Source organism: Carettochelys insculpta, chromosome 7 (assembly GCF_033958435.1).
Source record: "Carettochelys insculpta isolate YL-2023 chromosome 7, ASM3395843v1, whole genome shotgun sequence".
NCBI lineage: Eukaryota > Metazoa > Chordata > Testudines > Carettochelyidae > Carettochelys > Carettochelys insculpta.
The window spans coordinates 5,058,380-5,081,471 of NC_134143.1; the positions used below are offsets into that span (position 1 = coordinate 5,058,380).

General features: G+C 49.4%; 1 protein-coding gene across 7 annotated transcripts in view; it reads right to left on the bottom strand.

The window, feature by feature from the left end:
• The window catches only part of NDST2 (N-deacetylase and N-sulfotransferase 2), a 221,777-nt gene that overhangs the window by 89,261 nt on the left and 109,424 nt on the right, over nucleotides 1-23,092 (bottom strand). For 5 of the 7 annotated variants that reach the window (XM_074999762.1, XM_074999759.1, XM_074999761.1 and 2 more), the window contains one exon: nucleotides 15,631-15,753. The exons of the other annotated variants lie outside the window; for them this stretch is intronic. The gene's annotated coding sequence lies outside the window, so the exon portion shown is untranslated. The remainder of the gene's footprint in view (nucleotides 1-15,630; nucleotides 15,754-23,092) is intronic. 7 annotated transcript variants of the gene reach the window in all.

Here is a 23,092-nt window from a genome sequence, read left to right on the forward strand (position 1 = left end):
TCCTTCCATACAGCAGCTCAAACGGGGAGAACCCCGTGGATTCCTGGGGCACCTCCCTGTATGCAAACAGCAGGTGGGGTAAGTACTTGTCCCAGTCATGGGGGTATTGATTCATGAAGGTTCTCAGCATCTGCTTCAGAGTCCCATTGAACCTCTCCACCAGCCCATTGGTCTGCGGGTGGTAGGCTGTGGCCCAGGTGTGCCGGACCCCACACTTGTCCCACAAGCTTTGCAGTAGGGCCGACATGAAGTTGGACCCCTGATCTGTGAGGACCTCCTTGGGGAACCCCACTCTGCTGAAAATGGACAGCAGTGCATCAGCCACGGTGTCAGCGTCGATAGAGGTCAAGGCCACTGCTTCTGGGTATCGCGTGGCAAAATCTACCACTACCAAAATATATTTCTTCCCCAAACGCGTTGCCTTGCTGAAGGGGCCCACTATGTCTATAGCCACTTTCTGGAAAGGCTCCTCTATGATGGGCAGTGGCCTCACGGCAGCTTTCCCCTTGTCCCGGCTCTTCCCCACCCTCTGGCAGGGATCGCAGGACAGGCAATACAGACGGACAGCTGCAAAGATCCCTGGCCAGAAAAAGTTCTGTAACAACCTTCTCCTGGTGCGGTGGATCCCCTGGTGTCCTGCGAGCGGGACATCATGGGCTAGGTACAGCAGCCTGCGCCGGTACTTTTGGGGAACCACCAGTTGCCTCTGGACCTTCCATGGCTCCGCTTTGCGTCTGGGAGCCCATTCCCGGTACAGGAATCCCTTTTCCCACAGGAATCTCTCCCTGCAGCCCTCCCCCAGCTGTGGAGCTGGGCTGAGACTGGCCAGTTCCCTCAGCTTCTGCAAGGAGGGGTCTCTCTGCTGCTCTGCCTGGAATTCTTCCGCTCGGGCAGGAGTGGATGCTACTTCCCCATCCCTGCCTGGCTCCAGCACCCCTGGCCTGTGAGATCTGGTTTTTGGGGGCCCCCTTTCTCTCAGGTTTGGCCCCTGTGGCTTTGGCTGGGCCTGTACCCCTGAATCTGGGGAGCGCACCCCTCGTTTTCTTTGGCTACGGGTCAGGACCAGGGCACGAGGGCGTTCACCTTGCCAGTTCTCCAGGTCAGCCCCCATCAGTACATCCGCCGGCAAATGGCTGTGCACGCCCACTTCCTTGGGGCCTTCCTTCTTCCCCCATTTCAGGTGCACCCTCGCCATGGGCACCTTGAAAGGGGTCCCATCAATTCCTGTTATCGTCAGGTGGGAATCGGGTATCATGCAGCCCGGTGCCACCACCCCGGGTCGGGCCAGCGTCACGTCAGCGCCTGTGTCCCAGAACCCCGTGACCTTTTTCCCGTCTACCTCGAGGTGTTTGAGACACTTGCTCCACAGAGGCATTGCCGCCCCCACTGTGTAAACTGACCTCTGAGCATTTGGTCCCCCTGAGGAGCTGGTCTGTGGGGCGGATTCGGCCCAAGCCGAGTGCCCATTGTCAGCACCACCCGCCTTGGCCGCCAGCCCCTCTGACTTCTGGGACCCCACCCAGTTGACTCCATGACCCCCCGGCCTGCTCAACCTGTCTGGGAGCCTGGGGCACTGGGCTGCTCTATGCCCCTTTCGCCCACAGCGGTAACAGCCTGGGTCTGGTTGTGTCCCTCGGGCCGGCTGCTCTGTCCGGGTTCTGTTTGGCTCTCTGGGGGGTGGGTGGCTGGCCCCTCTTTCCTGGGCTTGCCCAAGAGGTGGTCCCCTCTGTCGTACAGTTAGGGACCGGTCTCTCTGAGATTCTCGGTTTCTCCAGGACTCCCTCTCCCTCCGGGACTCCCTCTCTCTCCGAGACTCCCTCTCTTTGTGGGGCTCACTTTCAAACCTGGCCCGACTGTTTGTGAAGTCATCTGCCAGTTTCCCTGCATCATGCGAGTCCCCTGGCTTCCGGTCCACGAGCCACATCCTCAGGTCAGGTGCGCACATCTCGTAGAATCGCTCCACGACCGCCAGCTCGATCAGGTCCTCTACGGACTGGACTCCCATTCCGAACGCCCACTTCTGGTAGTATTGCTTCAGGCGGGCGGTTGTATCTACGTGGGTTTCCTCTGGCCTCTTCTGCGCCTCCTGGAACTTCTTCTTGTACATCTCCGGAGTCAGCCCGAACTTATGCAGCAGGGCCTGTTTGAACCGTTCATAGTCCCCAGGCTGCAGCCCCACCAGCTGGCTGAGCACCGCTGCGCCCTTCCGGCCCAGCAAGGGGGTGAGGTGCCGGAGCCACTCATCTGGGGGAACCTCATGCAACTCACAGGCTCGCTCGAAGGCGGTAAGGAACTCGTCCATGTCCCCTGGGTCCTGACACTGGGCCAGCACACGCGTCTCCAAGTGACTGGCCACCCCGAGCCGTCTGGCCCTCTCCCCGCTTACCGCAGCTGGGGCCTCTTGGCGTCTCGCCTCTGCCATGGTTCGCTCATGCTCCCGCTCTCGCTCTCTCTCCTCACGCTCTCGCTCTCTCTCCTTCCGTTCTCGTTCTTTCTCCTCCCGCTGTGTCTCTTGTAGCTGGCGCTCGTGCTCACGCTCTCTTTCTCGTTCCTGGCGCTCGTGCTCACGCTCTCTTTCTCGTTCCTGGCGCTCACGCTCTCTTTCTCGTTCCTGGCGCTCACGCTCTCTTTCCCGTTCCTGGTGCTCCAGTTCCTTTAATTTCACCTCGAGTTCCAGCCGTTGCAGCTCTGCGGTGGGGGACTCTGCCCGCGATGGACCACCGCTAGCTGAGCGCGACCTGGCGGGCACCGCGTCTGTCTGACGGCGTCGAGCCCCCGCTCCTGTCGGAGAATCCGAAATGCTTCCCGAGGCTGACCGGCCACTTTCTGCCGGGACAGGCTCTGCCCCCCCGGATCGGTCATTCTCTTCCAGCTGTGCAATCAGCTGGGCCTTGGTCGCCTTCCCCACGGTCAGGCCCCTCTCTCTGCACAGCCCCGCTAGCTCTGCCTTCAGGAGTCGGGTATAATCCATCTCCCCGCTATTTCCCGGGGTATCCACTCACCAGCAGCAGCTGCAGGAATGGCTCTGTTCTCCCTCTGACTCTTGTGAGACTCCTTCCTTCTCTGGTGCTCAGTCAGCCACTGCTGGGAGCTCATCCGTGGGTGCAGTGCATCCCACTTCTGACACCAGTGTGATGGGGTTCAGGGGTCCCCCTGCACTGCACCCCGTCCGCTGGCAGGAGAGACTCTCACTCAGCAGGCACAACAGCAGGTTTATTAGGCAACAGATGTCCAGTTTCTCACAGAAGCAACAGCATAGCCGCCAGAGACAGTCCTTCCAACCTGTCCTGGGGGGAAGACCCCGAGGGGTGTCCCTCTGGGGTGTAGCTTTCCCCCTCCTCAGGCTGGCTGCCTTCCAGCTCTCCCTTTTCCTCGCCTCTAACTGCCGCCCCCGATTCAAAACCCAGCTCAGCTCCTCCCTGCTCTTTGTTTAGGCAGAGGTGTTATCTGCCAGTTGTAGCCCTAGGGTCATCCTTAGCCACTGGGAGCTGCTGCTTGCCTCGGACATCCAGCCTGACTCACACATGCACCCCCCCCCACTCCATCACACACAGTCCTACGTGGGCCAACCTACCATTACACAAAATTCCAATGCCATCCCTTCTCTGCCTGACAGAGTCATACACGGGCCAACCTGCCATCGCACGGAATTCCAATGTCATTCCTTCTCCACCTGACAAATGTCTCTAATACATTTATCAGAAAGGGCACAAACTTCTCATGCACCCACCCAGTTCAGACTTTTTAGGTGGTTAGATTGGTTCAGGGAAGGGAATATATGTTCTGTTAGTTCTAAAAGTTGAGCCTGAAAAAATATAAAAATTGAGCCAGAAACATACCGGGATCTGGGGAATTTCTTCCTCTTCTGTTTCTGTTGCTGGTTCTGCAGCAAGCAGTTCTGACAGGGCATCAGAAAGGTCCAATAAGGCCCCAGAACATGCAGCAGCTGCTCCCATGGATGCTAACACAGCATCCTGTCGGTCCTCTCCTGAATTCTGATCCACTCCTGGGTATTGACTGCTACAAAACTTTTCCTGTAGCAGGAACTACAGACAACTTGTGACATTTGGGCAGAAAGGCATATTTTTTTCAGTAGTTCACCAGACCACCTGATTGGTTTCTATAGGCTGCAGCACCTTCACAGCTTGCCCCAAGTCCAAAATACCGGCTCTCTGTACCTGGCTCACAGAAGTCTGTTCACAAATAACTAATGACTAATCTTTTGTATCTGACCTGCAGTGCTTCCACAGGAAGAGGTGGATTGGTGCAGCAGGGATGGAAAGGGGGATTGAAGGGGTAGGGCACGTGGCTGCTGCCCCCACAGAATCCCTACATTAGTTGCCTCTGCTGCTGAACAATATGGGAACCAATCTTTGAAGCAAAGGGTTGCTGCCACATACAAAATCTATGTAAGACAGGGGAGTGACACCATTGTATTTCTTCGCCAACTTTCCACTCAACGAGACTCTCAAACGCCTAAAGAAAAAGGACTGAACTGGACTGGGGAAGTGCAGGACCCAAGCTAAAAGCATTTTGAGTTTACAATGAAATGACTGGGGATTTAGGCTGTGACTTAGTGCAGCTTGCCCCTTAAGAGTCTGCAGCTTGCTTGAGTCATCATTTAGAGTGAGAATTTGCTATTCAAAACCACTCTCTTTAGAATATTAAGCTTAATTTGTGCTTTTTTTGCGCTAATCTGCTCTGAACTGTTTGCTATCCCTTATAATCACATACAATCTATATTTTGTAGTTAATGCACTTATTTTTGCTTTGTCTAAAACCAGTGTGCGGGGGAGACATAACTTGGGGGAAGAAAGCTGTTGTGGACTTCCTCCCCACATTGGTGGAGAGGGGAAAATTTCATGAGCATATGGTGTACAGTTCTCTGTGCAGCACTGTGCAAGGCAGTATAATACTGGGTTTACACCTCAGAGTGGGATGGTGCCTTAGTTGTGCCTCCCCATGCAGAGCTGATTATAGTGTCCCTAAGTATATGCTTGCTGGTAAAAGTGCAGGCTGAAGCCTAGAGGGTGCAGTACTGTGTGAGTGGAAACCTAGGCTGGTGGGTCAGAGGGCTCAGTGGTACCCCAGTTCCTAGTGACACCACAATGGGAACCTGTCACTACCAGGGACATCTTTAAGCTGTGCACTTGTGTGTCCATTCCAGAGAGATTCAAATGCTACACAGCTGATTGCCCACAACTAGGTTTTTTTTTTCCCCCTACTGGTGGTTCACGTTTGCACATGTCTTGGTGCACATAAAAGTTATTCTGCAGGTGGATGAAAAAAACTCAAGGGAAGATTGGCCACATGATCTGGCATCAAGAGCACAACAAAGGGGGAAGGACAAGGAGTCACGGGAAATGCAGTAGTTGAGAGAAGCTGTCCTGTAGATAATTTCACTTTTTGCATTAGTTTATGCACTCAGTGCTTGGTTATTTTTAAAGCTTTTGGTGTTCTAATGGCAGCTGGTCTGCCAGATGATAGTTTAATACTGTATTTTTCCTATGCATGGGTAAAAATAAAATTTTTTATTTTATAAAGGGATTTTATTGTGATCACTGTACCACATCATATAACGTTATTTCAAATAATAAATATAAAAACGTGATCTTGGACAACCAGGAGGTTGGGTACAAAACCCACACCACAATAAAGCTGTACTCATTAATCACAGTTATTTACTTCAGTCCATGCTGTTCTCCACATTTCATAAGAGGTCATGTCATCCAAAAGTACAATGCATGACAATCGACACATCCTCACCCACAAGCACATTCTGAAAGGAACTATCCTCCCTCTTCCACTGGCCTATGAAAGTCCATCATGTGAGAGCACAAAGCACCCCTGATTTTACTGCGCAGGCAGGGCCAGCTCCAGCTCTGGGAGGCACACTTGTGGAATTAACCGATTCAGCAGCCCCTGCTGTCACAGGTCCACTGGGGGGGTGGGGAGGAAATGGCCCACCTCTGGCTACACAATGATTCCAAGGAGCACAGCAAGCCAGAGTGATGAGGGTAGCATTGATGATACTGGAATCGAAATGGGTCTGCAAACATCACCTGTAGAATTTTAACTGGCCAAACACACGCTTCACTATCACTTCTCTACCTGCTGAGAGTGCATTTAAACTAGCAGGGATTCCCAGAACAACAGTTAGAGCAGTAACTCCATTTTAGATGTCATGTGGTAGGAATAGCTTGTCCATGAAAGTAGATTCCCAAAAGTTGGAAAACCTTGGCTCTACGAAGTAGCCAACATTTGATGTCCACAAATTGCCCTCTGTGGTTGAGGAGGGCCTGCATATTAAGACATAGTACCATTTACAGTTTCATACTCATGTGCTCCCTGAAGAGGACAAACTATGGCATAAGTCCCATCAGCAGCAACAACAGTTCAGAAATGCCATTCTCTCAAAGCCATTGCCTCAGGAATATTTTCAAATTCTACCTCTTTAGGGTAAAACCCATTGCCTGAGAAACCTTCACCACCACTTTAATCACTGTCAATTTTCCCAACACTACATTGGTTTGCAAAATACCTGTAAAAGTCTAGGGTAGCCAGCTACTAGACAAAGACACCCACTTTGTGACCAACATGAATACCTTCAGAAGTGTCTTTATGCCGCAGGTCTGGGGAAAGCTCCAGAAATGTAGCTTTCTTCATGCAAAGTATCTAGACCCACTGCTGGTCATCTCAGGTATGTATGACACTACAATGCCACCAGTCTGCATGTGGTCCTGCTCCATTAGCGACTATTTACATACGGAAAATCAGCATCATGAGCACAATCAGAGTATGCCATGTCAGCGTCCTCCTCCTGCTCCAACATTAACTCCACTGAGTATCTTCGGTGGCTTGCTGAACTGCTGCTAGTGTCTCAGCATCTCTGCCTGTGTTTCAAAACAGGAGCTGTAGCCCAGATAGTTTAGGTCCTGAAATTGCCACCCCTCCATTCAACTGCCTTCAGTTCCTGGAGGAACACCTATCAAAATGGTGTCTCAGCATTGGAAAGCCTGGGATACAGTTAGTCGGACTTGGATCCATGCAGCTGCTGAAACCCTGCTTTGAACTGTGGTTAAAAATTCTTAAAACATTCTCAGTATAGATGCTCAAGTCCAGGGATCCAAAACAGAGGGTCCACTTATTTGAGTACCCCTAAACCAGGGCCTCTATTGCATTGCACACACATTTCAATATTGCGGGTTCAGCAGCACCCTCAACTGGAGAAACCAAAGACGTCCATTTTGACAAAAACGCTGCTTCATCCTTCCTAAGACAGTTACTGAGGGGATGCCTAGGAAAAGGAGGCTATTTTGCACACATTAGCAAACACATGTTGATTCTCCCGTATTTACAGCAGAAGATTCATTTTCCAGAGATCCCAGCTGGAAAAGGCCCTCTAAGTTGATTTCCCACAGACATGAATTTAATCCCAGTCCCATGGCGTGGTGTGAAACCCTGGCACCCACACTGGCACTCGTGATAATAGATGCTGCAGAACAGAAGGCTCTTGCTGAGATTATTAAGAGCTGAAAGTGTGTTCATTTCTCTCTCTCCCTGACCTCTCTTTAAGGGTAGCTGATTAGGTCAGTTGCTTCAATTACACACAATGCCCCCTTGGCATATTTTATTTATAATTATCAGTATTTGATCTTGAATATATTGTCTAATGAAGCCTCTCAGGCAGGCTGGTATCTGTATCCCTTAACAGAATGGGAAGCACACAGTTTTCTACAGGACAGTCCAAAGGAGGCTGGGTCTGAGTAATACAGACAGCTTCTGACTACACCCACAAAGGCTGCGTCTAGACCTACCTTGAAGGTCGATGGCTGTTATGGACCTTTTTTGTACACTACTTGGGTACCAAAAATCAACTTTGTAACCGTCTACTTCTGTGCTGGTCTTCATGGCAGAAGGCTGACAGAAGCGCTCCTCCGGTCGACCTTCCTCACTACCACGCAGCTGAGGAGGAGTTCCCAGGTAGACACTGACCCTAGAACACGGCATTTTGCTCATGCGCGAAACAGCACCTCAGAAGATTTACCAGAGAAGTTCAACCACTCTGGGTCCGTGGGAATGTAGCCAGAGAGACCTCAACACGAATTGGAGGCACGTGAGTTACAAATTTTTACTAAGGAATCTCTAGCAAAGGAGAAGGGGATGTTCTCTCCCATAACAGGTACCTCCCATAGGAAGGGAGTACCGCGTAGCCCCTGCAAAAACAAGGTACAAAGCAGCACACCGAAAATGCAACGTCAGCGAGCAAGTAAAAGGACACACTCTAGACTGAAGTCAGTAGAATTGTGCTCCCTTATGCCAGGTTTCAATTCAACTGTAACTGGTTAAACTGTGAGTCGTCATTGCTACAGAGGTATAGGGGACACTAATGAGTGCCTAAAAATTGCCAAATCTCACAGAACTGTGTCCTTGTATGCAAATATCAACCTCCTACTAAAAAATCCAAAAGCAACAGCATAACTGGTGGAAGGAGTAAACCTGCATTCTTGCAGAAAGCCAGGTTTAAATGGACCCGTGGTACAGAACTTTCCCAGGCTGTTACAATCCTCTGTCCCTGTGAGCCAAGCACAAACCCTGGAGTTTTCACCCAGGCTCATGCCTTCTGGTTTTGTTTTGATCACTCAACTTCACAAAGCCACAATCCAGTCTACAGCTGTTTCCTGTAGTGCCTCCACTGCTCAACCCATGCGGAACACGGCAGGTGCTGCTGCTTCACAGGCCCATGGTGAGGCCTTGCCCAAGAGCTGAAAAAAATCTGTTCCCGCTTCCCCTGGAGAATCCAAGTCTTCCCAAGCTTCGCTACAGTGATGCCAGCGTCACTGCCAAATTGGTCAAGCCACGATGGTTCTGCTTTCCTCTAACATGGCTCAGAAGACATCCAAGTCCCCTGTTGCCCATCTCTCTACGCTGTTTGACCCTGATCCCTCCTGGTGCCAACAGAAAGGATCCTGGTACCAAACTCTATTCAAATGAGATTCGTTACTGTAGCTGCATGGGTCCCCCAAACTTACTCATTTTTTGATTACTTCTTGAAGAGATGCTTGTGTGGACTATCCCCCATCCAAACAACCATTCCTCTTTCCACTCCTGCCATGAGGCACCTTTGGTTACATGTCAAAAGTAACCAGAGAAGTCTTAGTAAGACACTATGAAAATAAATTCCCTTTAATGCCGTTGGTGCAGCTGTTTGGTGACATCCCCTCATATCAGACCTGTGCTATACACTCTCTCTTTGCAGGCTTCAGACTGACAACTGGATTGGGGGTGAATTTACAAGAAAGCAGCACCTGAAAAGGTATAACTGGCATGCATGGAAGCACGTTGGTGTTCTGAGTTTAGCTGGAAAAAAAAAGAAAAGCATCTTTGGAATTGGTAGCTCTTGCAGTTTGTCTACACTGCAATTAAACACCATGGCTGGCTCATATCACCGGATTTGGGCTCAGGCATGGGGGCAGGTTCTGGAGCCAAAGCTCCAATCCAGGTGCATTAGCCACTGAAGCGCAAGTCAGCTGTCATGGGCCAGCTACACGTTACATTGCAATGTGGCCAAACCGTCAGAGGTTAGGGGAGAGCCCACAAGATGAATCAGTGGATGAAGACTGACAGATTCTCCACAGCTGTGATGGACACATCTCTCTGGACCATTGTTTGCGAATGGCTGACATAAGAAGGCATGAAAGCACTAGGCTCCATATAACATCCCTGAGGCAGGCACTCAACTCTGTGCAGTGCTGTGGGGAGGAGAAAGCAGTTCACTGAACTGTACAGCACGTTCAGGGACCATATAATTGAGTAAGGATATTCGTCCTTCAATGCACCTAAAGAACAACTCTGCATTCCTCCTCGTCCCCCAAGGCAGAAAACACTCTGCCGCCTCTTGCTTCCTTTCCTCTATTTCATCAGGTTCTCCCACCCTGATTTTGTTTCAGTCAATCTAGTGATCATATTCCATGTGCTCTCAAGCATACAGCTGATATTCCAGCTTCACTTAAACATTAGCGAATAGCTCTCTTACTCTCTCTTCCCAAGAGGTTAATTACACACACAACCCTGTTTGGGCCTCACTTCCTGGGGAAGACCACTCTTGTGTTTTTAGTAGAGGCATCTAGCTAGCTGGAGGTCCCCTTATAGCGAAACTAAATGCAAATGAAAACCTTCAAGTAGTCTGCTCTTGTGGGACAGTGACAGCGTTCCACTACTGGAGAAAAAACATGAGCTGTCAGTTTAGAAAGCACCAGCCAAGTATCATCACTACAGGAAATTGTAAAACAGCATTTCTGCAAAGGATATAACATGTTGGCTGCTCAGCCGAATTGCTTAGAGTCTCCAGTTTAAGGAGGGTCAAATACAGACTGTGCAAAGGAATGAATTAGTATACAGAGTGATTTTCCATAGCGGCAGCCAGATGAGAGCCTAAGCCAATGCCCACTGAACTCAATGGAAGTCTTTCTGCTAATTTCAGGGTACTGGATCCAACCCTGAACATACAGTGTGGTGTGTTCACTGTGAGTAAGCTTAATGGAGTCTATTGTTACGATAATTTTATTGGCATGAGTTTCGCACTGCATGACACACAAGTAAAGCTGAGCCTCTGTCACAGAGGGCATGGATGTCACAGATTGTGTCCTTCTGTGACCTCAGCAGCAGACGACTCTACAGCTGCTGGGGCAGTGGAGGTGTGGGAGGGGACTCAGAGCTGGGACAGGAGCTGAGGTGCATGTTTGGACAGCATGTCACTGAAGTTCCCGGACAGAGGTGCTGGCAGGCTGTGTGTGCTGCCCCCGCCTGGAGTCACTGCCCCCATAGCTCCCAGTGTCTGTAGATCCTAGCCAATGGGACCTGTGGAGCTTGAGCTCATGGCGGCAGCAGGGTGTGGAGTGTTCTGGGATTTCCTTCTCCCATGAGCTGCAGGGAGGTACCAGATGTTTCCAGGAAACTGTGTGGAGCTAAGTAGGGAGCATGCTGACCTCAGCCCCAGCTGAGGTCCCAGGTCACCTGTAAATCATTATTTTCTCTGTTTTGGTTCAGACACAAGCCAGTCTCATGTCTGCAATAACTCAGAATTCAGATGACATTGTATATTGCCTTACCCCTCTTTGGAACTAACAATCGAAAGAGAATTTGGAAAGTCAATGAACAGCTGAGCTTCCTTCCTTTAAGGGCCAAGAAAGTTCACTTTCCAATCACATTCTTCTATATATTCATATTTCTAGAAAACACCTGTTTCGTGTGTTTGAACAAATGTGTAAAAAAAAGACAGTCTAAATTAACACAGATAAACAACAGCAATACAATAAAAACACTCTACCCTCAACCACTCCACACCTCACAGTCTATCACCTAAAGCTTGGGAATGTTCATTAGTCATGCATCCATCCTGAAGAGGAACAAATTTCGGCTCTACTAGCCTGAGGAAGGAATGCAGCTCCAGAATCTAAGTTAAGGAAGTATGGATTGGAAACATGGACTGTAAGATGGGTAGAAAGCTGGCTAGACAGTTGGGCCCACCTGTCTCTATGTCTGGTTGGCGGTCGGTTTCAAGTGGAGTGCCCCAAGGATCAGTTCTAGGGACAGTATTGTTCAACATCTTTATGAATCAAAACAAAAAAAGCAGTAAAGTAGCACTTTAAAGACTAACAAAATAATTTATTAGGTGAGCTTTCGTGGGACAGACCCACTTCTTCAGACCATAGCCAGACCAGAACAGACTCAATATTTAAGGCACAGAGAACTAAAAAGAGTAATCAAGGTCGACAAATCAGAAAAAAAAATCATCAAGGTGAGCAAATCAGAGAGTGGAGGGGTGGAAGGGAGGGGTAGGAAGTCAAGAATTAGATTAAGTCAAGTATGCAAAAGAGCCCCTCTAATGACCCAGAAAATTTACACCCCGGTTCAAACCACGTGTTAATGTGTCAAATTTGAATATAAGAGAGAGTTCAGCAGCCTGTCTTTAAAGACTGTTGCAAAAATTCCTCTTCAGTAAGATGCAGACTTTTACGTCATTAACAGAGTGACCCACTCCATTAAAATGTTGAATAGTAACAGCGAGGAAGCCGTGCTAGTCTATACACTATCAAAACACAAAGTAGTCAAGTAGCACTTTAAAGACTAGCAAAATAGTTTATTGGGTGAGCTTTTGTGGGACAGACCCACTTCTTCAGACCTGGCTGACTGGTTTGTGGATCAGGAGTGTTTTTATGTCTGTTTTGTGCCCATTAACTCTTTGTCTAAGATTATTAACTCTTCGACAAAGAGTTAATGGGCACAAAACAGACATAAAAACACTCCTGATCCACAAACCGGTCAGGCAACATTTTAATGGAGTGGGCCATTCTGTTAATGACTTAAAAGTCTTCGTCTTACTGAAGAGGAATTTTCACAACAGTCTTGAAAGACAGGCTGCTGAACTCTCTTTTATATTCAAATTCGACACATTAACAGGTGGTTTGAACTGGGATGCGAATTTTCTGGGTCATTAGAGGGGCTCTTTTGCATACTTGGCTTAATCTAATTCTTGACTCCCCCCGCCCCCGCCCTCTACTCTCTGATTTGCTCAGCTTGATCATTTTTTTTTTCTGATTCGTTGATCTTGATTACTATTTTTGGTTCTCTGTGCCTTAAATATTGAGTCTGTTCTGGTCTGGCTATGGTCTGAAGAAGTGGGTCCATCCCACACAAGCTCACCTAATAAATTATTTTGTTAGTTTTTAAAGTGCTACTTAACTGCGTTTTTGTTCTGATAGTATATAAACGAGCACAGCTCCCTCTCTGTTACTCTCTTTATTAATAACCTGGATGAGGGGATGGATTGAACCATTAGCAAATTTGCAGAGGACACTAAGCTAGGGAGACAGATAACACATTTGAGGGTAGGGACAGGGTCCAGAGCGACTTAGATAAATTGGAGGACTGGGCCAAAAGAAAAAACTGATGGAGGTGCAACAAGGACAAGTGCAGAGTCCTGCACTTGGGATGGAAGAATGCCAAGCACTGTTACAGGCTGGGGCCCGACTGGCTGAGTAGCAGTACAGCAGTAAAGGACCTGGGGATTACAGGGGATGAGAGGCTGGATATGAGTCAAGTGTGTCCTTGTAACCAAGAAGGTTAATGGCATATTGGGGAGCATTAGGAGAAGCATTTCAAGCAGATCTAGAGAAGTTATTATTCCCCTGTACTCGGCACTGGTGAGACCACATCTGGAGTATTACGTCCATTTCTGGGCCCGCCAGCATAAAAAGGATGTGGACACACTGGAGAGGGTTCAGTGGAGGGCAACAAAAATGATGAGGGGGCTGGAGCACATGACCTATGAGGAGAGGCTGAGGGATCTGGGCTTATTTAGCTCACAGAAGAGAAGAGTGAGGGGTGATTTGATGGCAGCCTTCAACTTCCTGAAAGAGGGCTCCAAAGAGGATAGTGAGATGCTGTTCTCAGTGTCAAAACAAAAAGCAGTCAAGTAGCACTTTAAAGACTAGCAAAATAGTTTATTAGGTGAGCTTTCGTGGGACAGACCCACTTCTTCAGACCATAGCCAGACTTTTTGTTTTGATAGTGTATAGACTAGCACGGCTTCCTCTCTGTTACTGTTCTCAGTGGTGACGGATGGCGGAACAAGAAGCAATGGTCTGAAGTCATGGGGCTGTTGGGGGGAGTGTAGGCTGGCTATTAGGAAAAAAACTATTTCACCAGGAGGGTGGTGAGGCACTGGAATGCATTACCAAGAGTGGTGGTAGAATCTCCATACCTGGAGGTTTTCAAGTCCTGGCTTGACAAAGACCTGGCTGGGATGATTTAGTTGGGGTTGATCCTCCGAAGGTCCCTTCCAGCCCTAGGATTCTATGAAACCCTTTCCCACCTCCCACTTCTCTCACAAGCAAACAGACTTCTAGCTCAGGCCTCGCTGGAGGAGCAAGGGGTGCCACCTCTCAAGTAAACAAGACTGAAAGCACAAAGTGCTTCAGGGGTTAGCACCAACAGCTTGGAGTCCACCTAGAAATCACAGCCTGTAACCAGGGCAGAGTGACACATCACAACACATGCTGCACCAGCTCCCCTTTCCAGATGGATGACAGGTACGTGTACAATGCACTTTACCCATCTGACCTTTAGTTGTCACCAATGTGATAAGTGTAACAAGGACTTCATCTAAGAGAGGAAGACACAGTACACCTGCCACGAGGAAAGGTGCTCTCAGTCTCAGCTGCCCCCTGGGTATCTAGGACAAAAGATCTGACTTACCAAAAAACGAATGTGTGGAAGATTGCAGCACGCTGTCCGATAATGGTCTGCCCCTCCCAGTTCAAACAGTGTCTCTCGACCTTTCCCGACTAGTGAACCCCTTTCAGGAGACTGATGGGTCTTGTGTACCCCCAAGTTTTACCTCAAGTAAAACTACTTGCTTACACAATAACACACAAAATTACACCAGTGTCACAGCACACTATCCTTGAAACAGTGGCGGCTCTCTCATTTTACCATGTAACTGCAAAATAAATCAACTGGAATATAAATATTGTACTTATATGTCAGCGTATAGAGTAGTATAAACAAGTCATTATCAATATGAAGTTGTAGTCTGCAATGACTTGAACATCTCTGTTTTCCTCTGGGTCGGTCTATGAATTGCAGGAAGGGAGTTTCCGAGCTCTGGGGTGCACAATGTGGGGAGTGGACCCTCTTGGGGGTAGGTGGGGGATGACATTTTGTAAGGGGTGGGGGTGCAGCAAGATTGGCAGCTGGGTCTCAGGCTCATCCATCTCATTAAAAATGTGGAACTATGTTACTGCTTTTACGTCTGTGTATTCACATTTCTCTACCCGTTAATAAAAAGGGTTTGTATTCTACAGACTGATTTTCTTACATGGGCCAAAAGGACTTTTTTTTCCCCACACAGACACAACAAAAATTTCTGTCAGTTTGGATGACATTGGACGGGTTGGGGGGCCCTGCTAATTGCAGGGACAAAAGTGGAGCCTGACATAAAGAGTTTGCTCACCCGTGCCCTAACCGGTTTTCTGTCCTACCAGATCACGATTCTACTGAGCACAGCTCGCTGACTTAACAGATCAGCAGTTATTGGTCTATATTTGTTACTGAGGGTGATCCCCTAAACAGTAGGAATACTGATTTTAGTATTGAGACTATGCCGTTTGGGTAGGCGTGTGCCCCACAACGCACCCTATTCTGATGTCCCCACTGGATATGGGGAAATTTCACCATTTCTGCCAATGACTTTTCCCACGATCGGCCTCTCAGGCTTCAGACTAAGCCATTTAGCTCTCATCCAGGCCAAACTCTAGATCAGACGAGAAGAGAAGTCTAGGGCTGGTGTAATAAAAAGCACCCCTTAGCTATGATACAGTGCTTTCCAAACAGAGTGCACAAAACACATCACTACAGACAGTAAGGAACATTAATTATGTTCACTTCACACCCAGTGAAACTGAGGTACACAACTTTTCCAGGGTCACTTGGCAGATAGCGACAGCTGAGGGGAAAAAAAAAAGTCTAGGTCCACAGACTCCCATCCCAACGCTCTTGCCACTGGGCCAGCCAACTAGCTTCCTGAAGAGTTGTTCTGGCCCTGGTGTTTTATTCTGCTTTACTTACCAGAGAGCAGGCTGCAAACTAATCGGCTATCAGAGGAGAGCGATCCTTGTTAGAGGGTTGCAGGTACAGTCCAGAATTGATGGTTTGTTCTCTGAAAGCTCCAGCCCCTCCCTGAACCGTTTCCTAGTGCAGAAAAGACAGAATAGTAAATACAGGGCACCTTAGCATTCAGAATGCCCCAGAGGGAAAGTAATAACATACCACACACCTGTCACCTCGCAAGTTTCCTTCACCCAGCTCAAGAGCGCTACTCAAGATCTTATAAACTTCTCCCTGTAGCAAACTCCATATTACATCGGTGAAATCAGGAAGGGCAGGACTAAAAGCTCCTGATCAAGGAGGTCTGACCCTGAGAACAAAACCACACCTGACAAATTACCAGAACAGAGCGTGAAAACCTTTTGCACCCCCCAAGGATGTTGGGCAGGAGCCCTTTGCTCTCCTGCAGCTCCACCTCAGCTGGACACACACTAATGCACTTTGCATTAATGGAATGACCATGCCAAGCTTTTGACAGATGGCCTTATGTTCCAGCCACATCTTTCCATTCCCTCCTTCCCCAAAGTCTTAATCTAGGCAGAATGTAATCTCCACAAAAACATATGTTTCCCTGACAGAGAGCTTCCTTTCTATTATCTCTGTCCTCTGGAGGACTGACCTTCAAAACCTCCAGGGCACCCAATTCCATACTCCCTCCATTTACAACCTCTCCCCTCAGGGGCTACCAGTGTCTGATACCAGGCCTCACACATCGTCCTCCTCACCCTGCTTCCCTTGCAAACACCTGACCTGATTTCACGCATGCTTTTACAACAAGGCAACAGAGAGCTGGTGTTTCTTCCCTACAGTAGCTCACCACTCTGCTTTATTTATGGGCCCCACCAACAGCCTGCGCATTGCACTCGCAGCCAAGAAACCACAGCGTGTAATTTACTGTGTTGCTTACCAGTAAATCTCTCATGCACTTCCATTGAAATGCTGACTGAGTCTGTGGCTAATTGCATATCGCTCATCTCTTAAAATAATCTATTTTTATTATCTCTTGACTCCCTCTCCTTCTCCCCCATCAATTTAATCAGATTATTGTGATTGATGAATTCATTAGTGCAGTCATCCCACCCTAAAAGCACAGCAACTTCTAGATGGAAAGTTTCAGGGACCATGAACACATGTACACTCACACACAATGGTTGAATAAATGAATGCATTTAACCCTGCAGTTCCAGCCAGCAGGCTGGGGAAAGGTTATACCTAAGCAGGAAGAAGCACCTTAGCTGGATTTCCTGAAGCTCCTCAGAGAAGCCAACTGCTTTTCCCTAATGCAGACAGGGAGAAGTGCCAATGAAATGGGGATAAGGGGTACCCTGGTCCTTTGCCTCTGCCATTTGAGCCTCGTCTAGGCAAAGCTTCCATAATGCTCAAAGATCACTTTCAACAACTTACATTATTCTCTATGGAGCAGGAAACCTGGTCTATGTTCCGTAACAAAACACTAACCATACCTTTAATAAAGTTGAAAGAGTAAACAATATAATACAGACAATAAGAGTAAGCCGCATTGAGAGACAAGATCAGACAAGGAACAGGAAAGGGAGAACATGGGTTTCCTGGAGCTGTACATGCATCTATTAGTAAGTACATCACAACAGCAATATTTTGCACTTCAATAGCTCTTTCTGGCCAAGAAACGTATAGTGCTTCATAAAAAAAATCCTCAGGGAACAGGTCACTCGCCCATGACAAACAGCAATTGTTTCAACAGCTTGCAGCAAAACTTACAAAGAGGTAAGGGGAAGGAGGTAAGAACATTTTGCCTACCTCTAACAATACAAGGATGGTGAACTGTGTTTGCTGGGGTTATGTTAGTGCCTTGAGCTGTCCTCCTGCTAAATGTCTGACAACTCTGGAACCCCAGCAGGACTAGAAGAAAGATGCACAATAATATTTAAGAAACTAAACTGCAAGAAGGAGTCCACAAAGGCAGTTTCTATATTTTAATATTGCTGCGGAATAGGGCAGCACATGCATTGAACATAGACTCAAAAATCAATTACAAGAGGAACGCTTTCATGCTGATCACTAGAATTTTGGATGAGAGCCTTCTCTTCTTTGGGAGGACAGCCAACCCAATAAACAGACACAGCAAAGATGACTTGAGGGAAACAGAAGTACACAGTAGACTTCCAGAAGCTAACGGTTGTGTGTGATATGTAATTAAAGCAAACCACTGCACTGATGTGGCACAGAACGCCTGCAGACAGGTATCCCCTTTTCCATTTCAGTGTGAGATGCTCACTGATGAGGCACCAAAGGAAATGTTTACATAGGTTTGATTGTAGTAGAGCAATGTAGGAGAATCAAAAAATCCAAGCCAGTAATATCTTTTTCAAAGGTCCACAGAATCCTCTCTCACCACTGCAAGGCAGCGCATGTGTAGGAGAACAACACCAGGGAGCCCCACAAAACTGCTCATGAACTTCTTTGTCCTTTGCTACTGGAGCTGAATCAGTGGCCCACTATCACACATGGCAGGGAAAAATTCTCAACCTTCTGGGTACATCCCATATAGCTACAAGCGCAGTGAGTTTAGTCAGTCCAAATGAAGCCCAGCTGAGGAAAGTTGAAGACAGAGGCTGGGCCTGGCTGCCGACTCCCTGTCCACATAGCTAGCTTTAATTACACAGGCTGGGTTCGCTGTTGTCAGCCACTTCACAATCTCTCATTCCAACGTGCCATAAAACAACTGTTCAAGGAAAAGTTAACCCTTCACAGTGCTCTTCCTTCCCAGACCACGCAGCCCTTTCCCAACCCTTCATTTGAGCAAAAATAAAAGTTACTCTGGCTTGACTGCCCTGACTGTTCAGCAACCCGCCGCAGCAGTTCATAGGCGCAGGCTGCAAAGTGCTCGAAAGTCGCTGTTTTGCAAAGCAGGGGCAAGGACAAAAGCATGCGGGCACCTTAACTTTGTGAGATGAGCGTTTTCAGATGCTGCATCAAACACATGGTCTTATGCTTACAGGTGCTATTCCACATCCTCTTCACTACTGGCAGCATCAGGGAATTCAAGAACCCAACACCACTGATGAATTTGACAGGAAAGGTTGCTAGGAAAACGGAAAATTAGGCCTTGTCCACATGGCAAGCTGAGGTACAGGAAAGCATCTTTCTGCGCTGTAACTCACCAGGGCTACATCTACACTAGAACGCTACACTGAAGTAGCTTACGTCGACATAGACACATCAAAATAAGTGACTTCGATGTGTAGTGTCTACACATCCTCCGGGGCTGGTGCTGTTGACTGTCAACGTTGGGATGGGCAACATCGAAATGGGCCCCCCCCGCGAGAGTGCCTACACCCAAAAGCGGCTCTTTTCAAAAAAAGGGGCCAGGAAACCCCGTGGATGGGGTCACAGGGAGGCCTAGCCCTTCCAGGGCAATAGCAAGCCACTCCTTTAAACGCACACGGCCTGCACAGCACGAGGTCTGCAGAGTGCTACCCACGCTCTTACAGACCGAGTTCCAGCAGCCATGGACGCCGAGCAACAGCTGGAGGCCCTCGATGCTGTCGCCAAGGCAGCATCCGCCCTGCTTGGCACGTCACAGGAGGCCGCCCAGCACCTCCTGCAACAGGAGACCTCCCCAGGGCATGAGGGGGACACCTCATACTCCCAGGCCCTCCTGTTCTCCCCCACCCCCTGGCCGGGTGCTCTGCCACACCTGGAGTTACCCCACCAGCTCAGAGTGGTGGAATCAGCTGGTCATGGGGGGGGGGGGGGACGATGGCCACTGTCTGTGGAATTTCCGCATGCGCTGGCAGACTTTCATGGAGCTCTGCCAGTGGCTCACCCCTGCCCTGAGGCACAATGGCACTTGGATGTGGAGAGCCTTGACCACTGAGAAAAGGGAGCCATCGCTGTCTGGGGCCTGCCTCCAGCCTGGGCTCTGGCTCAGAGACCTGCGGGGCCTCATCAGCCAAGGTGTCAAGGGTGGCCAGGGTGAAGTGGTGTCCCAGGGGCCCAGGATGCTCCTGAGCTCCCTGTAATAGGGGCAAGCGGCGGGGGCAGCCCCAGACCGGCTGGCTGAGTCCCAGTCCCAGGCCCAGGCGTAACCCTGCTGGACATGGGCCAGAATGAGGGCAGGGTGACCCCAAGTGGCCAGATCCTTGGCCAGCCTGGCGAATGCCTCTGCATTCTGCTGCTTCGCTCCCCATTATGTGTAGCACTTCCTTCTCCCCCCCGAGCCCCAGCAGGCCTCACATCTCAGTGCCGGTCTGGGAGGAGCCCCACCTCTTCTTGCCCCCCACCCTCCAGCTGGACGCCGGGGAGCCCTGGGGGTGCTCAAGGGGTGGCTGGATGCCATTGGAGGGGTGATGGCTGTCGTGGGGCTCTCCAAGTACATGCAGGGCAACTGCGTGTTACTGCCAGTGCCTGCACTCTCAGCTTTCTGCCACAGGACGTCCGGGTCCGCGGAGCTTTAAGAGCTGCTGCACGCGGCAACCGTAGAGCCCCGCAGGGGCTGGCCAGCCCGTCTCAACCTCCCAGCTGATTGCTGAGATGGAGGACCCCACTATTTTGAAGTAGCGGGATGCAGATCGTCTACACATGTGGAATGCTGAAGTAGGGCGCTATTCCCATCTTCTGGTAAGAATAGCGATTTTGATGTCTCGCTGCCTAACATCGATCTTAACGCTGAAGTAGCGCGTGGCGTGTGTAGACGTGGCCCAGGTGTCCACAACTGCAAGGCACTTAGTGTACACTGACTCCATGGTTGCAGTGCTCAGAAGACCAGCTCAATGAGAGGCATAGGGCTTTCTGCACTGGGCCTACAGTGCCAGCGTAGATACTCCGGGTAGATTACAATGCTGTGATTGGCCCCTGGAATGTATCCAATAATGCCTGTTCCTGCCTCTCTGGCCATCAATCTGACCTCTACTCCCCTGCTCTCAGGTGACCAATTGTCAGACCCCGCTTTAAATTCCTCGGGAATTCTGAAGGTCTTCCAGTTTTCCTGGCAATGCGTGGAGTGACCTCAGTGGATCTTTTCAGGTGTCCAGGCCTGCTTCATCCACCAGACAATCCCTAGTTGGAACCATGGAGAGGTGCTGAGCTGTCCACCTGTTGTAGAAATTATGATACCTACAGGCAGACATGAAGATGTATGGATGAAAGGGACCATAACAAGGTTACACTGAAATGCAGGGTCAAAGCGAAAGAGCTGCACAATGCCTATTACATGGTATGGGAGGCAAACTGCTACTCTGGTGCTGTGCTCACGACCTGCCAGTTCTGCAGAGAGTTGGATGCAATATTTGGGGGGCGACCCTACCTTCACTGTGAAGAGCCTGATGGAAACTTCGGGGGCTGCACCAGCTGAGAGTGAACCAAGGCAGGAGGAGGAAATCGTGGGCAAGGATGCTGAGATGGAGGCGGACCCTCAGCGTCCTCAGATGCATGCCATCAGAAGCTTTTCCCAACCCTGGAGGAGGCCAGCCAGTACAGCCATCAGCGGCTGGGGAAGCACGAACAGCTGAGGAAGCTGCTGGTAAGTAACTTTGATTTTGGGACTCACTGAAGCAAATTGTTGGGGACGAGGTGGTTGCAAAAAAACACAGCTGTGGTGTTCATACCAACACGTCTAGTTTGAGAGGCAGAACAGGGTAATGGATGCACTCTCACTTCAGGGTAAATTCATCTTCGAGATCTCCACAAATGTCTCATGGAGCTACTGGGCAATTCACTCCCACAGGTCCTTTGGCAGAGTTGCTTTGGTCCTTTCCTCATTAAGAGTAACATTCCCATGCCACTATGCTATTGAGGGTGGGGGACAAATCACCCGTTGCTACACACAGGCAAACTGCATAAGGGCCAACGCAGAAGTCACAGACCCTCCCTTGCTTCCCTGCTCACTCTCAGCAGCAAGAAATCTTCCAGGATGAATGCCGTCTGTGGAAAATGTGTGGACAATAATGATTATAACACCCCTCTCTGCAGCGTGGACTCTCCCCAAAACACACATTGCCAGAGCACAGTAACGCCCTGAGACAATGAATGTACTTGTGGTTAATCACCATTTTGGGGGTCTAGCAGCGTACGTGCACTCGCCTTGGGACAATCAATTCATGGTAAGTATAAGAACTGTGGCTGCGTTTAACAACAGTTGTGTCAGTGCTTTGTCTAGTGCTAACAATGGAGCTTCTATAAATGTTTTATTTTGGTGTCACAGATCTGAACTTGGGATCCCAGCCTGCCTTAGTATCACCAGCTTAAGAGCTGCACAGAATTAGAGAGCAGCCTAGGCAAACTGAAGAGGACCTTCCGGTGAGATGTCATGCTGCAGTCTGCTGTTGAAAAGAAAGAACTGAAGGCCTGGAGAGACGCTGAGAGGAGGGAACAGAAGAGAGCCCAGAGCATGAGGATGAAGGCATGGAGCAGCTCAAACATCCTGGCATGCCAAGTGAACATGTACTGCAGATGGAACAGTTCCACTCCTGCCCTCCACTGCAGCCAATGTCCCAAAACTCTCTTCCATGAGCCCTCGTGTAACCAAGGACACGTTTTGGCTACCACCCTGCCCCCAATCGGCACCCACTGCATTTCACATCTACCCCGTCACTGTCCCGCCCTGCAGACTCCCACCCTTACCCACTACACTCAACCCCCGTTCCCAGGCAGTTTAGCCCTGCTGAAGTGCTGCAACCAGACCATTACACACAGCAAGGCTGCATACGATACCTGGTCCGCTGTAAATCTGCACAGTAGACCACCGACTAATGAGGAGGTTGCCTTCTTGCACAACCCCATGAAAGTCAAATTTTGCATAACTTGAGGGAGCCAGGAAACTGGCCAGCTGAAACAGCTCCTGTGAGGTGCAGCAGCCTGACTCTCGCCACCGCAATGGGAACGGAGAGGCTTCCACCCCAACAGGAGTGCGGAAACTGCTCTTGTCAGGGACGGCAAGAGTCAGGCTGCCACTCCTCACGGGAGCAGTTTGCTCCAGGAGCCGCTGCTTCACTGGTGAGCGTCCAAGCTCCCTTGAGTGGAGGGCAGGCCGGAGCCAGATGTCAACTCCCTGCCACTCAAGGTTGTGTTAACGCAAGATTTGTGCAACTCGAGTGTGCACATCTCGGGGTTCTATTATGAATGTACCAGGGACTCAACTCCTCCTTCCCCCATCCCATTAAGGTTAGATGTTACACTGCATGTCTCTTTTCTATGGTTATTTTAATAAACGATTTTGAAAGTAGTCTTTATTCCATTAAATTAAAGCCAGCATAGCTCAGCCAAGCATCAGGCGCTTTTCTAGTCAGTGAACAATCATAGTTCAGTCGTAGTATAACCACTGCACTCCCATGCACGTCTGACTTATTACTGACTTAAGGCATCCCTGGTGCTCATGACCCTGCTCTGTGCCCTCTAATAGCCCTAGTCTCTGGTTGTTCAAATTCAGTACCCAGGTAGTGGG